At 35.3% G+C, this 18,782-nt stretch overlaps 1 protein-coding gene across 3 annotated transcripts in view; it reads right to left on the minus strand.

Annotated features, from left to right (window-relative positions):
* Positions 1-18,782, minus strand: part of LOC131693950 (GTP-binding protein GEM) — a 191,338-nt gene that overhangs the window by 127,410 nt on the left and 45,146 nt on the right. The gene's annotated exons all lie outside the window — the stretch shown is intronic.

The raw sequence follows: 18,782 nt of genomic DNA on the forward strand, positions 1-18,782 counted from the left end.
AGAGGAGTGTGTGCTACGCCGCGTAGCAGCAATGTTGTGGCTCGCATGTATAATGTCCTTAACCAATTGCCGTCCAAATTTATACATAGTAGGCATTTGTTTTGGAGCGTATTTGTGTGTTATTAGTTGGGGATTTTCTGGCCGCCAGATGGCGTTTTCCTCCTGTTTCGTTGAAAGTCGCAGCAACGCGCGATGGGTATTAGCTAGTAAGTTGTAGTAACACAATAAAAAATGTAACATTTCTGGCGTATTTGATTAACAACATAAAGTACATTTGAGAATTTTTGGACAAATTATGAAAATTGAGATGTTTTGGACACATTTCGGAGGATTATATACCAGAAGGACGTTTTGTCTTATTTTGGTATCACATTATTTTTCCTTGATTCGGTAGTGTTTAAACAATTATGTAAGTTATGTAATCCAACTATTCACATATCGACAAATAGTTATATATAGAAATATATAGAAAAGTAAGTTGAATTACATGGAAAATGGTTTCTGAATTATTGAATTCTAAAAAAGCTCTATTTCATGAAACTATTATTGAAATTTTTATCTGTTTAAAAGAGTTTATTCGTTATTAAGTGTTGAATAATAAAACTAGAAAGATTTTTTTCGATATTTGACCACTAATATTTTTTGGAGTAAAATAAGTTTTGATTGTTTCTGTGTTGTAACATCACGAAAGATGCCTGTATTTTTAAATTTTATCAAAACATTACAATTTTGTTCGAATTTATGTTCTGGATTCTCTTTGTATTCAAAAATATTTTTCTAAAAAGCCTCCAACTTCTTTTATTGTATGTGCGGAACTAAAGTTACAACAGGGAACACTTTGCGTTGTAACGTCACGTAAATCGACTTTTATCAGACGCTTGAATGGTTTATCAGATATTGTGTTAAATTTTACTTCGTCTGGTTCATTTAAACGCTTTCAAGTTGTTTCGTAAACAAGAAATTATACTACCGTGATATTTATAAATTCAGAATGTAAATTCTCAAGTGCATAAGGGGTTATATACCATCGACACATTCTACCGTGACGTTACAACGATTTGAGGAACCATCTCTATTAATCTGTTATAACTTTTTCAAAGGAATTCCTTCATCAAACCTAATTACAGATTCTGAAAATAAACAACATTTTATATAAGATTCGATCTACAAAACTTGAATGCACTGGAGGAGATATTTTTAATAAACGATTGTACAGCGCCATGTTATATTTCTTTAAAAGTCCACCCACGATGTACTCTCATGGACGCTCATATTGTACGTTTCGATGCAATCGCGCTAACAACAACGTAGTCCAGGACATGCGTTGGAAGGTTGTGAGGGAATTTCCGAAGTTTGTTCTCGGGTTAGTATTTAGGCATGAATAATAATTCGTTCCCTGAATACCTCTTTCCTCCCAGCAATCAAGCATTCCACACTTCACTATCGTCGACGAGACGCCTGTTATAAGGTTGTCCGCAACCTCCGTTGTATTGGCACGTGCTGTCAGTCAGTTACCAACCAATTCTTCCGTTACAAGCTCAAATACATCATCGAAGCACCTACATTATCGAATTCCCTGCAGTATCAAATCCGATCTAGATTATTCTATTCGAATTAACCAGAGATTGCAACGATATATTGGGACTACAGATATCTATCTGGGTGACCGCACTAAATCGTCTAAATTGCTTAGAGTCGGATAAAAGGGCTTTGGCTGTGATCATGGTCTAAAATGAGTATGAAAAAGCTAGATGGGGAGTGTTTATTGGTGTTTGCCGACATTTCAAATCCCATCGAATCGACGACTGGATGTAATACATTATTTCGTAACATCACGTCGATGTGATGTGTTCTTTTTCTCTGAATCTTTGTAACTTATAAATTCACTTGCTTAAGGGAGGCGTCTGGCGTAAAGTGGTCAAACCGAAAGTTATATTGTTTTACGATTTTGAAGGCAGGCTACACATATTGTGCATTATCGTAAAAAATCAAGTCAATTCGTTGATTAGTTTTAAAGTTATCGTGTTCTCCAATTCGAAAAACGCGGTTTCGAGAAAAACGCTATTAAAGGGTTCCCACATAAAATTGCATCGCGGGAAAAATACTGTAGAAAATAACCCATTTGGGTAGAAGTAGTTTAGAGCGTATTGTTTACGCTGTTTTTTGTCGCTATCAGTTTTTCAAAAATGGTTGCCGATAGATTGAAGTCTGCGTGTGTTATAGCAAATACGCGCGAGTAATGCATGACTGTTTGAAACAAAAGAAGTTTAGCGTGACAACCGAGATTGCGAGAGACTAGAGGTTCATTACTAACAATTAAGCGGATGAAAAAGAAGTCGATTTTTTGCCCATTACACCAGATGTTCCCCTTAAGCCCAACGATATAAATACAACTCGGATGGGGAAGCTGATTCCTTACCAAATTAAACAAAGCAATACTGCTAGTTTATTTTTGTTCGAGAAATATATGCTAAAACCTGATATTCCGGCTTCATCAAACTACCATATTGACTCGTGTCACATAAATAAATGTTTGGAAAATGGCTCAAATAAAAAAAAATGTTTCCACAACAGATATGAAATAAAAATTTTCTTGGTTTGATCGATTATTTCTGCTACAATTTAAAAAATAAACTGTGTCGTGATTTTTCGACAACCCCATATGTTTGTTCGAGTAAATTATTAATAAAATGGTTAAATGTGAAAAATATTTTAAATTCCACTCCAAACAATAATACAAGCGTAACTTACAGAGTTATAGAAAAGATGAAGATTTTCGTGACGTTACAACGCAATTGGATATCGCTTTTCTGAGAAAGAAGCGTTGTGACGTCACGGAAGTTAAAAGCTGCTTAAAAAAACAAAACAAAAAATATAGTTAATGACACCTACTTATTCGTATGTTATTTATGTATTTCTAATACATAATAGAAGATTATACATAATAGAAGATTGGTTCTTGATAAAAAATCTTATAGAGCAGATATTTTTATTTTTTATGGAAATACGTTGAAAGTTCTAATTTGTGACGCGTTGTAACGTCGCGTTACATTATCGGTCATAAAACAATCCTCTTCCAGTATATTCAGTTTATGTTGATTGAATGTTACGTAAAGTTTTGTCTACTTTCCGAATCTGTAATAAGTTTTGATGTAGGTGTTCATTTCATAAAGTTATAACATATTTATGGAACGAAGATTTGCCAAATCGTTGTAACGTCATGAAAGAATGTCTTTACAGCTGTTTACTTCAGTCCCCATTCCATTCTTCTGCATATACCCTTTAAAGTTCTCGTGAGTTTGATGGATTCTTGTGGATTGATATTATTATTGGTTTCGTACCATTTTTAGATAGAACGATATACCACAGTACCAGTAAGCAGACCACGATTCTATTTTATATTTCCTGTTGGATGTTCGAACGTATGACGACTGAGTTTAAAAATTGGCACTAAGCTTAAATACTACCATCACAGTATTCTAATGACAATGTGCAATAAATTTCGCATAACTGGTGTAAAAAAATCCCAGCAGCAAATGCTACAGAATAGAATTAAATCTTTTTTCCGCGTTCATATTTGCCTCTTTTCCCATAACTTGTAGTTGCCACTCATGTGAATGGGCGACTATTGTTTGCCTCACAACAGCTAACATTTCACACCTGCACATCCTTCAAATAGGCAATACTAGCGAAACAGAACGGAAATAAAATTTTCATTTTTCATACCTACATAATAACTCATGCGAGAAATTCTGTCAATGTTAGTGAAACCTGGTCTGAAAAGTAAATTATTAGCACCAGTTGCACCTCATATTGTCAACCCTGCATTGGACTATGTTTCCAACTAAAGTTTTCCGGCCTCACGTTCCACGGAAGCCGTCACTCTTATAAACTTGAAGCGATAATAATTTTGTTTAAAGCAACGAGTTTTTCATGCTGGTTGCTGCAATTGGTTAGAAGATATTATTGTATTTGTTTTCCTTGTGATTTATGTGTCCAAACGCGCTATTGCAGAAATGCTAAGAGCACACTGAACCCACTATCTCAGAAAATACGCCTGTTATTTTATATTCAAGCGAGTCTGACGGAGCCAGCGAAGATCCACCATTTATGTTACTTAAATGCTTCAGGAAACCCTTTATAAGGCCCAGAGTTTGGGATTAATAATGAATGTTATATTAATGTAAACGCGGTTCTTTCACTTAGTTTAGATATATTTACATTTATTTCGTAATAAAAACTGTTTTGAAAAAGGTGGCAATATAGTTGCCACCGCCCGGTAAAAACATTTCATGAAACTCTATTTCTGAAGGATCGTATAGGAAGAAATCCAAACGAAAGCTTGTGCTAGCCGCCATCATGCCCGTTTTTATGTAACCATTTTTGTAAGTGCTAGTTTTACTATTTTTACCTCCACCTCTATGCATGCCCGCGCGCAGGACAGTTTTAAGGGGAGGGGGGGGGGGAGGTTAATGTTATTTGTTTCTTGCAAAAGAAGGGTATAGCACCCCTCAAACTTTGAAAATCTTTTCTCTGGAGGGCCGACTCAGCTCAACAAATGGGGACAATGTCTGTTATTGAGAAGGAATCTTCAACAAACACCGCTGCCTGTGGCTCGTGGTAGTGCCACAGATTCGTACTGCAGTGGTTTGTAGTAAACTTACCGACTAATCCTAAACTTCTTGTTATTCCCAGCCTTTATCCTTACGCTGTCACCGTGAGGCATTACTTCAGTAGGAATTGTGCGCTTACTCATTTTATTTTATGTTAAATTTTTTTAACGGGCGCACTGTAGTCGGAAATTGAAAATCTTGTTTTAATCCACCTAGTGATGCAATTGTGCCTTTCTCATTTATCAAAGCTATGTTTTAATAGCTGGTTTTACATTGTGGAAATATCTATTGCATTTTTATTACGCTTGGTAAGTATATATGAGTGCCACGAACCTGATGACCAGACTGCTTTACAATCGCATTTTGAAACATGCGACCAAAATCGTACGATTTAAATCGTGCGATACAAATCGCACGATTTAAGTCGTGCGATTTAAATCGCACAATTTAGGCCGAGAGATTTAAATCGTACGATTTAAGTCATGCCATTTAAATCGTACGATTTAAATCGAACGATTTATATCGGCCGAATCGAATCGTACCCAAATCACAAGAATAATTTTAAATTATATTCGTACGATTTAAAATCGCATTTTGAAACGTGCAACCAAAATCGTTCGATTTAAATCATGCGATATAAATCGTACGATTTAAGTCGTGCGATTTAAATCGTACGATTTAAATCGAACGATTTATATCGGCCGAATCGAATCGTACCCAAATCACAAGAATAATTTTAAATTATATTCGTACGATTTAAAATCGCATTTTGAAACGTGCAACCAAAATCGTTCGATTTAAATCGTGTGATATAAATCGTACGATTTAAGTCGTGCCATTTAAATCGTACGATTTAAATCAAACGATTTATATCGGCCGAATCGAATCGTACCCAAATCACAAGAATAATTTTAAATTATATTCGTACGATTTAAAATCGCATTTTGAAACGTGCAACCAAAATCGTTCGATTTAAATCGTGTGATATAAATCGTACGATTTAAGTCGTGCCATTTAAATCGTACGATTTAAATCGAACGATTTATATCGGCCGAATCGAATCGTACCCAAATCACAAGAATAATTTTAAATTATATTCGCACGATTTAAAATCGCATTTTGAAACGTGAAACCAAAATCGTTCGATTTAAATCGTGCGATATAAATCGTACGATTTAAGTCGTGCGATTTAAATCGTACGATTTAAATCGAACGATTTATATCGGCCGAATCGAATCGTACCCAAATTGCAAGAATAATTTTAAATTATATTCGTACGATTTAAAATCGCATTTTGAAACGTGCTACAAATATCGTGTGATTTAAATCGTATTAGTTAAGTCGTGCGTTTTAAGTCGTAGGGGAATGTGTTCGGTTGTCGGCACACTTTTGTTTTTTGCTCCCAACATTACTCCAATTGAACAACATATTGGAATAAGCATACCAATGGAAAGCTAGGGGTCTTAGCTAATAACTTTTGAAAGAATTTAATTTATGCTGTCAACTTGAAAAAATGTATTTTATGTATGTTATCGGCATCCTAAGAAAATTTACTAAGCATGGAAAAAAATATGAATGATAATGATCTAAATTAAAAGGAAAACGGAAATTTATTCATTTCAACAACCATCAAAGGCATTATGAACATCATTCTTCATCGGAACCAAAATATGTGTATGTGAAAAAGTAGTGCGAATATAACGCACTGGTAATGTACTGGTAATGATCGCATTTAATGCAATTGAGTTAGTTTCAGGCAGTCCATTTATTACCAAAGCTTCAGACAGACCCCCCGTAACAAATTGCCTGGTCTTGACAATCTGGTATATACAGTGCTACCTAGCGATGAAAACACGACCAGGTGGGCTTTCTTCATGTAAATGTAAAACGCTAAACCGGAAGCTTCTCTCTCTCTCTCTCTCTCTCTCTATATATATATATATATATATATATATATATATATATATATATATATATATATATATATATATATATATATATATATATATATATATATATATATATATATATATATATATATATATATATATATATATATATATATATATATATATATATATATATATATATATATATATATATATATATATATATATATATATATATATATAGTATAACAAAACCAAGGAAAATTAGTAGTATTTAGAACAAAAATCTGAGCTGACCCATGTATAATTCAAAACTTTTTCAAAATGTGAAGAGGTCTAGTGTAAGTACATGTCTCGAGATTATTTTTCACGGCTCGATCTGTAGAGGCATCGAAGACTGAGTTATTAAACAACCACAGAAAAAGGTGAAAAACGAAAAATGTGAATCAAAATTGTTTGTCACATTTTAGTCCGCCATATACGAATCGCCATTTTTTTTATTTTGATACATGTTAACTAAAATTCTTGTTCATAACAAAACTTTTTTCTCGATATTGGATGAATCACCACTTATTGGGGTCCGTCATATTCGATCGGTCATTTGGAATTTTGAAAAACTGACTTCAGATTCGTAATCAGCGATGTCCAAAACCTTAAATTCTATGTGATATTGGTAGAATACGGATATTTTTTCTAAAGTATTCTCAAGTTTTAAACGCGTTCATCTCAAAACATGATTTTTCAAAACTGCGTGCAATCTCATTTGAAAACGGTTTAATTTAAAGACTATTTTTGATCTCTCGAAGGAAAATTTTTTCATTGGAGGAAATATCTATAAAAACTACAAAAATTTTTTGTTCACTTTTTTAATGAAGCCTTATAGTGGAAAATCGTTCAACAAGTTTTGAGATTGCACTATCACGTCAAATTTGCTGTTTTTTAACCCGTTCTTAGGTTGTTCCTCCAATAAATTTCGTTTACTTTAGAGCCTCATTATTAGTTTTGTGTTTTAGATCGATCCTGAGGCAGCAGGCTGTACGCAGTTTTGGAATTCCACGCGCACCTTGCCTTAGACAGAACGTCACAATGGGCACTTTTTTGTCTTTTCGTTTTGGAAAAAATTGTAAATTAAGACAAAAATATAAGCTTTTTGAATCCTAAAACTGTTCCCTTCTATGTTTTTTCATTGGCCCACAGAAAATTCCAAATTTTGCTTACTTTTTAGTAATTTGAATGAAAACCACCGCTTAAAGCAAACTACGTGATTCAGTACCCTCTTTTGGTCGGATGCCGATCACATATAGGATTATTAGTCACATCAATATGTATGAATTTTTGCTGCTATCGTTTGCTCTTATGTAATTTAATCAAGAGGAACTCAATGTTGCTATCAGTACACGAAAAAAAAATTCTTTCATGAATTCATGAACAAAAGATCACAATTTCGTAAACAGAACGGTTTAGGAAAACCGTGACCAAGTTCCTGAAATCATGAATACTACACTTCGTAGTCATGAAATTATTTGTGTTTTCAAAAATGGCGTTACAATCGAATGTTTTGGTTGGGTTATTATTGTTGTTCCCTGGACATGTTTAGTTTCTATTATGATTCTTGTTCATGATTTTGGAATATATAGCCGACAGTCAATCGATGTTCATGATTTGAGGAACTTATTCGCGATTTTTGTGATCTCTCATCACATTACCGTGCTATTTTATTCATGAGTTTACTATCGGATTTTTCTGTCAAACTAGCAAGATTTTTGTTCATGATTTCAGGATCTCAGTCGCGATTTTCGTAATTTCTATTCACGTTATTGTGATATTTTATTCATGAGTAGAGTGATTCATGCTCGTTATTTTTGGGTCTTAGTCACTATTTTTGATATTTTAATCAAGAGGAATTTATCATAATATTCATTATTTCTATTCACGTTGTCGTTGTATTTTAGTCACGAGTTTATGTTTATTTATTTACATAATGTCAGGGTCGTAGTAGCGATTATTAATAATAGAATGCAAATAGTTTTGCTGCATTAGTTGTGATAAATAGAATTCAATACGTCAGTTTTATCACACCTACAAATCGCCTGCCAGATAAGATTTATTTTGGAAAATTCGAAATTTTATTCTCTTGAACATACTTTGAAAAGTCAAACTTAGAAAGAAAAAAACATATTTGGTAGTTTATGATGTTTGAAAAACAAATCAAATGCATTGCATTTGTTTTGGGAAAGCTGTATCATATTTTTGAAAATATGGGTTAAAATTCATCATGAAGATCTTTTTACGATTTTTTTGAATGATTGTATGAGTTCGTCGAACTAATTATTTATGAATATTTTCAACTACAATTACTTTATAAGGGACCATTAATAAATTACGTAACGCTTTTAGGGGGGGGGGGAGGTGGTACAACAAGTTGTGACATGTTGTGATATAGGGGGGAGGGGGAGTTAGCTAGATCGTTACGTAACATGTTTTCACCAAAGAAAAAATTTTTTTCTAGGAATTTGTTACGTAACAGTGGAGAGGGGGGTATGAAGAAATTTGTGACAATTTGTTACATGGGGAGAGGGGGGAGTCAAGTTTGGTAAATTTTGGCCAATTTTTGCGTTACGTAATTTATGAATGGTCCCTAAGGGCTTTTGTCTAGAAAAACACGTTTTTCGAATAAATAGTTACACAACTTCTACAAAAAACTAAATTTTGTTCACTGCATACAACAGGTACTTTTGATCCCTGTAACAGTGGGTACTCTTGATCCCTATCGTTAACTCTCACACACACTTCAAAAATGTAACTTACATAAAGTACCTGACAGTATAAATTGAACTAAAATGTTTGTTTCGCGAGCAAATTTTGATATAAGTTATTGAAAGTTGGAAAAGGCAATCAAACAGCACTGATTTACCGCAAATATCTGGCTTCACTTTCTACTGGTGTTAAAGCTTGTCGTGCATCTAAAAAGGTAGTCTTATTAGTTATTTTGTCAGGCTAGGTGGTTAGCTTAACTTTAGTTTCTATTAGTCATAGTGTGCTCTGTTTGTTTAGCCTTAGTAGGCAGGGGATCAAGTTACCACACGTTTTTACAAAAACTTCATTTCGACATAATTTTCGAAACTATTAATATTACTAACAGGACATGGTTTTTGGATTTACACATTATTCACAGCTCTTATAATTTGAATGGACTGTAAAATGACGATATTTGCAATTAAAATTTTCATTTGAATAAAAAGTTATGTAAAAAAAACAAAAGTGGGATCAAGTGTAGCCACTCTCCCCTATTGTTTCCATTTAGAGAAATTTCATTATGTTTTCTGGGATTATGTGGTCGGTCATCTCAAATCATAAACACTATTGTATTTTTTAGCCCCTCACGAAACAAAATCCTGGCTACGGGCCTGGAGCAGGAATCTAATTTTTGTCCCACTCTACTGTTTATGTGCTGTTTTTCAGTTTAGTCACTACGACAATTCGTCTCTCTCTCTCTCCCTCACAACTCGCATGATCATGTCTTTTGATCTCTGCGTCTCTGTTCAAACTTAAATGAGTTTCGAATATAGTGGTAGAATTGGACTCAGAGGGTTGAACATTTTCGTCATGCATGGAGTGTAAAATATAAAGCTCCTTTCGATGCCTTCTATTCCAATTAGCAGAACATGTTATTGCGATTGGCATACGATAGTTACCAAAATAATAGTTTATTTTGTTTATTTATTTGGAGTAGGGAAAAGCCTCCTGGAGCTGAAATTCTTGCAACCTTCCAATCTCGCTCTCCAGGCTCCAGGCTGCTTATCGCCAAAAACCGAGTGAAGTCTGCAATGCTCTAGCTTCAAAGACGCATTTCTGAGATGCCCGTGAGATTCAAAGATACATATGTGACCAGGGGCGGCGAAACACTTTACGCCCGAGTGGGTAGAAATCATAGGGTGAGGGGTCCATTAGTAAGGATTTTTCCCTTTTCGCAATGCACACGCTTACATTACATTCACATTAAATCACGTTCGTTTATGCAAATGGAATTGTGGTACCTTGATGTTTTCAAATGTGTGTAGTGTGAGATACATGCGTTGCACATCTACATTTTCTGAAATGGTTCAAAATTTCGAGTGGGTGATTACCCACTCGGTTATTTTCGAGTAGGTAGTACTACCCATACTACCCACGCTTTCCGCCGGCCCTCTAGCAAATCATCGAAATTTACAGCTAATATTTGAATCGATCACTTTAGCGAAAAATGTATATTTAGTTAACCGTTAAGAGCTCTTCTATATTTTTCCTGCAGGTACGCAACCTGGCCTAAGCCTGAGTACATGGTTTTCACCTAGCGCAACACTATGGACTTCTTTTTTTCTTGGCACAGTACTTGCCTGAATCTCCAACGGCGATCCTTCACGGTCTCGATGTAGGTGGTGTATATCGGCGGTCACAATTGGTACGGTGAAGCATATGGTGAACTTTACGTTAGGCGAATGACCCTCGAGGTTAAAGCTTTAATAAATAAACAAACAAACTTTACGTTGCGAGAACTTTCGGACCGATTCGATCGTTGACCACGTGCAACGGTTGGAGCACGGCTTGAATGTGGAGATCACGCAGCCGGTGGTTTAGCGGGACCAGCAGGCGTTTTCAAGCAGCTCGAGTCAGGTTTTAGTCGAGTTGCCCCGGCTGCGGAGTGAAATGAGTTGGTCAAATAAAACAAAAGTACCCGTGCTACGGGATAACACGATTTCGATCGACTTTAATAAAACTTGTGTTAGACCCACAGTTCAGGAAGTGGAAGAATTAGTTAAAGTGAAAATGGAGCTTAATCTCGCTGAAGTTACGTATATTCAGTTGCACCACGTTAAAAACTACGTTTTGATCACGTTTAGAAACCTAGCACAGGCAGAAAGCGTCATTGCAAAGAACAACATGCAACACGAGGTCGAATTTAATAACACCAGATTCAAGATCTCTGCGTATATGGAAAACGACATGGTGGACGTGCGTATCCATGATTTGGCACCGCGAACGAAGGAACATTACATCAAACGAATCATGTCCCAATATGGAGAAATAGAATCTATTACGAAGGACACTTGGAGAAATTTTTTCACCGGCATTCCTAACGGCGTTCGTATTGTAAGGATACGAGTGACTAAATTTATACCTTTTTACATGACTATCGAATGTAAATCACCGAGGGAAGGCGTGACCTATAAGCAAACAACTCTAATCACATATCCCGAGCAGACATGCCAATTCTGTAACCATACAGCCCACTACGGATAAACATGCGCCGAAGCAACTAGTCAAAACTCATCTACTGCAGCCAACTCTAACAAGCAGCCACCGACGCTTACATATACACAACGATCCAATTAACCAATAATGCAGGTACAACGACAGCGACAACCGCTCCTAAATCAACAACTAGCATCTCCAACAAAGAAGCAAATACAGGATACATTCGTTTATCCGTAGTCTCGATTATCCGTAGACTCGATTATCCGTAGAAAATGACTCGATTATCCGTAGTACGACCATCCAAAGAAATAGTTTCGATTATCCGCACACTATTTTTCTTCAAACTACATTACACATCTATAATTTCTTATATTTGATACCAACTACAGTTTCTGAAAGAATTAATATTTTCTAAAAAGTAAAAAAACTTCGAAGAAATACAGAAATTTTACTTATTTCGCATATAATTTTAAATTCGATACGATAGCTTACATATTTTCGTAAATCAATCAATTGCAATTGATACCAACTACACTTTCAGGAAGACCAGAATTTTATGTTCTCAAAATATATTACCAAAAATACGTAGAAATACAGAAATTTCACATTTTCAACAATTTTTTTTTCTATTCCAATATTTAAATACAAAAATCGATAGAAATTGATATCAGATACTACTACTACTAAACTATCGAGAAAATTACAATAATTTAGGAAAATAAAGAAATTTCATTTAATCAACAAATATTTCAATTCAATGCAGTGTGCTATAAAATTTTATGCACCTATACGATGTGCTACAATCTATAATTTCATGTAGACGCCAGTAACTGGAAGAACATTTTTTTTAAATTTTTTTTTTAATTAATTTTTTTTCCGTGATTTTCTCTCTAATTTTTAGAATGAATAGAAGGACCGATTTTGGCAGCTCCACTATGTATTGAAGACTGACAAAATGTGCATATTTTTATTTCATATTGACTGGGACTATCTAAAGTATGATATAAAACCCTACACAACTCTTCGGAGTCGGTCTATTGTCGTATCAGTTAAAAAAATCGAAACTTTTTAATCACTTTAAGAGCAGGCCATTTTAAGACATTTTGAATTCTTAACACACATTAGCAAAGGGCTTTAGCTTTAATTCCATCATGTAACTTAAGAGAACTAAATCAAAAGACTATGTCTTTTTGGGGTCAAAAAGCTGACAAAAAATTTTGTAGAAAGATTCGTAGGCGGACAAGTACATTGCACTGCTCTGCAAAAATAGTGCTAATAATTCTTTACGAAGTAGATGCACTGAACAGCCTTTAAGGCCAACGTTGGTCCTTCGTTGGACCAACGTTGGGCGACGCCCAGCAGGCCGTTCAGCAGGCGTCCATTATTGGACCTGTGTTGTTTGGTTTTAATAAATTTTTGGGCTTTTCAGTGGAATCTAGCGTATTGTTTCTCTTAGAGGATTCCCGAAGTTTTGTTGTTGTATACAAACCAGTGGTGTGTAATCTTAAGTTCAGTTGTTATTTCTGTCTGAATTCACCGAAACCAGCATTAAGTTGACTAAAGTTTTATACAAAGAGTTTAGTTTTATGCATCTTGATTATTAGACCAAAGTATATTAATCCAATTCGACCACAATGCTTTAAAATAAAATAAGTTGGCTATATAACTTATTTGTCTTGTATGTCTTACTATCACTTTATAGAATATAAAGTGATCGATATTCGTTTCAGAAAAAAATCCATAAGTCAAACATTGATGCATGTATCTTAGATCCTGTTTTTCAACATATAACACATATAATTAATGAAAAAACAAAAAGTTTTGATTTGATTATTCGGATGATTCGATTATCCGAAGCGAAATTTTTCTGCACTCTATGGATAATCGAATCTGGCCTGTACCGATGAAGACGGATTTACAACAGCGACCCGTAAGAACAAGAAACAAATAAGAACCTCTGATCAAGAACAGCAAGAAAGCAGTACCGATGATGACATGGACGGGAACGATAACGCGAGAGAAGGCAGACTGAATGACCCCCAAGCGGCTTCACCGCCAAGGAAAAGAATCTCAACACGCAGCAGCAAACTGCGTCAACAAGATCTGGCAGATAGACATTATTAATTCTTTTTATTTTTATGGTATAAACTTAATAGATCCACGGCTCAGCTGTGCTAACGCATTGGGCCGTGTCAAATAAACCCTAAAAAAATTCCTTTCAAATCGCAAGCAAAATAGCCTTTACAAATTACCGACTGTTGGGAAAACAATCCAGGGCAAAAGGTTGGTTTTTCAAATCACTCGTTTTGTTCGAGTTGATCAGATGAACAAATTTGAGTGGAGCCAAGGGATACGTTTATCCACGCGCTATCGGCACCGCAACTTTCGACAAACAGATGGCGAGAGCGGCCATACCAAGTAAGCCTCATAAGGACGTATGAACGCGTGAGCGAGAGTGAATGAGTACATTAAGTACAGCCATCCCCCCAGAAGTAATACCGAGAGGTAGTCCCTTGGGGGAACAATGGCGGAGCCCAATGGAGTTTAGTCGGTATTAATGGCTGCGTCACCATTAGAGCCCGACACACCCCCAATACACCCCGTGTGGTAGCTTGTCATCTACTAATAGCACGTGTACTGGGCTAGTACGTCAATGTATTCTCCATTGTAAAAAAAAAGAAAAAAAACTTATGTTTCGGAAGGAAAGTGGTGGACCTGCAAAGAGACCGCGGAATTCACGGATCGGATTCGCGAATTGGAATCCGAAATATTTCAGTGGACACGACACTTCGATAGGCATCGGTGTAACGAAATTGAAACTTCTGCTACGCGATCGACTGCAGCTTAATTAAAATACCTTAGTACTTGAGTAGCGTTGAAATATGGTCCGTTTTTGGTGGTGGTTCATTTCAATCTGACTGTTCATCGAATGCAATATTTCAGTTGACGTATACATTCACCTAACATACTGTTTTTAGTTGGATTGCATTGTACGTTGACGTTTCGGCCCAAACAGTCGTTCCTGAAGGTGAGTACCGCTCACATACTTGCTCTGTATGGCTATATACTATCTAATATATATTTCTTACATGAATGTATTTTGTTGGGCGTACCATTTTGGAAATTCTAGTGAAAGTGTCATGTCTTTACACTGAAAGTTGACCGAGCAATAAGGGATCAAGAGAAAAACGGTACATTGTAGTCGGAAAATAAGAAAACGTGCAATCAATTATTATCTTTCGTTATACAGTTATGGTGTCTTCGAAAAAGTTGCTGTATAGCATCTAGCGCTTTATTTGGTTGAATCATACTAGTTCGGCATTCAGTCGCGAGGGCGGCGCTGTTATAATCTTTTTAATAGAGCTAAATAGAAATAAGATGTCTTCGAGAAAGTCGTAGATTCTATCATTTTAAATATCTTCTGTAAATGCAAACTTTGTAGGTCCTGTATGTTTCGAGATAGAGCATGTTTTGGTTAAAAATTTAACTTACAGATTATGTTTTCAAAAATAAACCATATTTCAAAGCTTGCTAGTGCCTTGACAAGATATACTCATAATTATCTAACATACAACTTTGTCGTAGACACCATCTTTCTATCTCGTTCCATTAAAAAGTTGATAACAGCATCGCCTTAGCGACTGAATTTTGCACTAATGTGAAATGATCAAATAAAGCGCTAGAGGTGTATGTGTGCATGCAACAACTTTGCCAAATACTTTGCCTTTGCCAAAACGAAAGGACGTGTGAATTGTGGGTTACCCCTTTTTGGACGCTAGGTACATTCGGTGTCCCCTCCCCCAATTTGGAGAATGCTCATGAATTGATAAGTAGTACATGTAATAATCTTATTTTTCGTAAGCAACATGAGTCAATGTACTACTAATAAAATAATGTTTTTTTCTTACAATAAAACCAATTTTAATTTGGAAATGCGGAAGTTTTTCCCATTTTCTGCAAAAATGCAAAATGTGGGTTAGCCCCTTTTGGACGCCAGCATTTCACATGTCAATAATTTCATATACTACGAACACAAAATTCCCCCTCTGATCGTACAGAGTGACTCGAAAGTGTGCTTCGGTGTCATAATGCTCACCGAATCGCAAAAGTGTTCACACTCCTTCAGAAATATCTTTGTCGTAACCAAGATAGATTTGCTCAATTGCCAAGCGATGAATGTTGTTTAATCTCGATCACCCATCAATTTCTACTCTACATTATGTGTGCGCTGGGATTCAACATGGCACGGTTGGTCACTATCCCAAACAGTAGAAGCATCTTCTTCAATAAATAGACACCTTTTTGTATATTTATCAATACACCTGGGAAATCCTCGTGCTATGCACGTGATCATTATTCATCTTTAACCATTATTGAAAAGATTGAAATGAGTGTGTAGTGTAACCTTGACTGTTGCACATGCGGACGACATCAATGCCTTTGTGGGATAGACAGCGAAACTTTGTACATACTCAACCCTGCTCTTAAAATGGCACATTCCCATGATAAAGTGTGCTCGGCAGGTGAAGATGCATTTGTTCCGTTGTTTGGACTTACACCAAAATGTGATGGTACTGAATACCGTTTCGACGAAAGTGTGGCACATGGCAGCAAAACTAAATCAAATAAGACAGCACGTAACTAAGCTAATTGCTATAATTTGCTCATACTTACTACATACGTTACTGGTATATTTAAAATACACTGTCGGCCTAAAACTGCCACCACCAGTAAGGCGCTCCTAATTATTTGACACTTATACGAATCCCTTCCGAATTACTTGTGGAAGAATTATCGCGAGCTAATGTCAACAGAGTGCTGTGCGTTACTATGATAATTTTGAGATGGTTTCCGCAATGTTGTTTTAAAACAACATTGCGCATTTAAGGGTTAAAAATTAGGGTTCAGATTTATTTCAAGCTTTTTAAATATTAAGGAAAGGTTTTTCACATTGGTTTTTTGTCTATGATTGATCAGATCAATTAATACCAATTCAAGGTGCTTTCCAACGTTTGTGTAGCGGAATACTTCTTTTCAAGGTTAGTCGCTCAAGTGTATGTAAAAAGATATATTGCTATAACTAGTTCAAATTTTGGTCGAAGTGCGACCTACACCAACAATGCAGAATTGCTAAACACTTTTTGAGCCTTACTGGTGCATTCAAAATTGTTAAATTATAAGAAACAATTACAAAATAATACTGTCGATGTGTACTATCATCTAGACTAAAATAATAAACCAAACATGCACACAAATTTAACTTTTCGTGAACAAATTTCAATATTCCTAAGATAATAAGATAATCTAAATTGCCTTATTTGATTAAGGGAACGAAGCTATTTAAATCTTCCCAAAAATATTTATACTTCTTATGTAATTAATAGCCGTCTCACCTTAGAGTATTATCGCAAAGTATCAAAGTTTAACTCCGAATATTTTCGAAGATAAATATAGTAGAACCGATTTGCACGGAGTTGCGTAGGGTCAAGACGGAAAATTTAACGGGTGTTTAAAGATTTTGAAATCAGTGTAAATAATTGCAAGAGAAGCTGATTAACTCGAGTAAACACTTTGTTGTAAAAGTTTAACTTTATAGGCGGTGCTTACACTGAAGATCTTAGTCCGATTTTTACGCTTGAAATTTATTTCCGATTTGTAGGGGAATGTGGTCGGTTGTCGGCAACTTTTTGTCTTTGGCTCAAAATATTTCTCCAATCGCAAAATATAGGGACATAAGCACACCAATGGAAAGCTAGAGACCTCAGTAAATAACTGATGAAAAAATTAAACTTTCCATGGTTTTTGATCCAGTCTTCCTGGATGTCGACAATCGCTTTCCGAACAATTTTATTATATTGGTGATAGTTGTTAATGTTTTTTTTTATTTTGATCATACAGGTTTTAACCTCAATGTTATTCGCCTATTTTCGAGTAAGAGAAGCCTCTTTTGGAAAAATCACTAACCCCATGTGCGGGGTTTGGAATCGAACCCAAGTGAGCTGCGTACAAGGCAATCGATTTACCAACTACGCTATGCCCGTCCCCAGTTGTTTATGTCACATTCAACAATATCACGTTTTAAGAAAATTAGCATGGCCGGAAATTATTCGATAAGAGTTTTTTTTAGAAACTAAAGTAAGTACGAACTTCTAAAATCACTTTTATTCAATAAAGTATGTTTGTGCGAGGTTTATAATCCATAAAACCATCATTAGACGGGGTGGCTGAAAAATTTAATTAGAACATCAACTGAAATATAGCTGTTAACGAGACCACATCTGACAACAGTGCGCGCACCGAATATGACAAGAAGAACTGTCACCGTTCACCGAGAAGAATAGAAAAAGTGAACGTCGTCTTCGTTCCGCAAACTGATTGCAGTTCATCAGAATTTTTTACAATAATGGAAGAAAGTGAGCACACTTGATCCTTGGGCACATTTGATTCCCTTGCTATATCGCATAATCTGTACACAAAAAGTTATCCTAATTTAAAAAGGAAACAATATTTTGTTGCATGGTCGTTTATGATGTTTAAAAAACAAATCTAATGTATCAGTTTTGGTTTGGAAAAGCTGCATAATATTTTAGAAGATGTGATTTCAAATCCATCTCAATCATCTTTTTACAAATTTTTTGAACTGTTGTATGAGATCGTCTACCTAATTATATATGAATATTTTCTAGTACGATTTCTTCCTAAGGGCTTTTGTCTATAGAACACGTTTTTCGAATAAAAAGTTTCACAACACGTGCAAAAAAAATATTAATTTTGTTCACCTCATACAACAGGTATCTTACATTGTATCACTGGGTATGCTATACCTATCATTAGCTCTCGCAAACACTTTCGAAATGCATAAAAATAGAAAAAAACCTATTTTAATCCACCTAGCGGTGCAATTGTGCCTTTCTCAATCATGAATCACGAGAATGTGTGCGTTGTTTATATTCATTAAAAGCTTTTAAATGCATATATTACATTTTATTATTATTAATCACATGACAACCATATACAGGAAAATAAATCATCATTCGAGTTCTAA

Source organism: Topomyia yanbarensis, chromosome 3 (assembly GCF_030247195.1).
Source record: "Topomyia yanbarensis strain Yona2022 chromosome 3, ASM3024719v1, whole genome shotgun sequence".
Taxonomy (NCBI): Eukaryota; Metazoa; Arthropoda; class Insecta; order Diptera; family Culicidae; genus Topomyia; species Topomyia yanbarensis.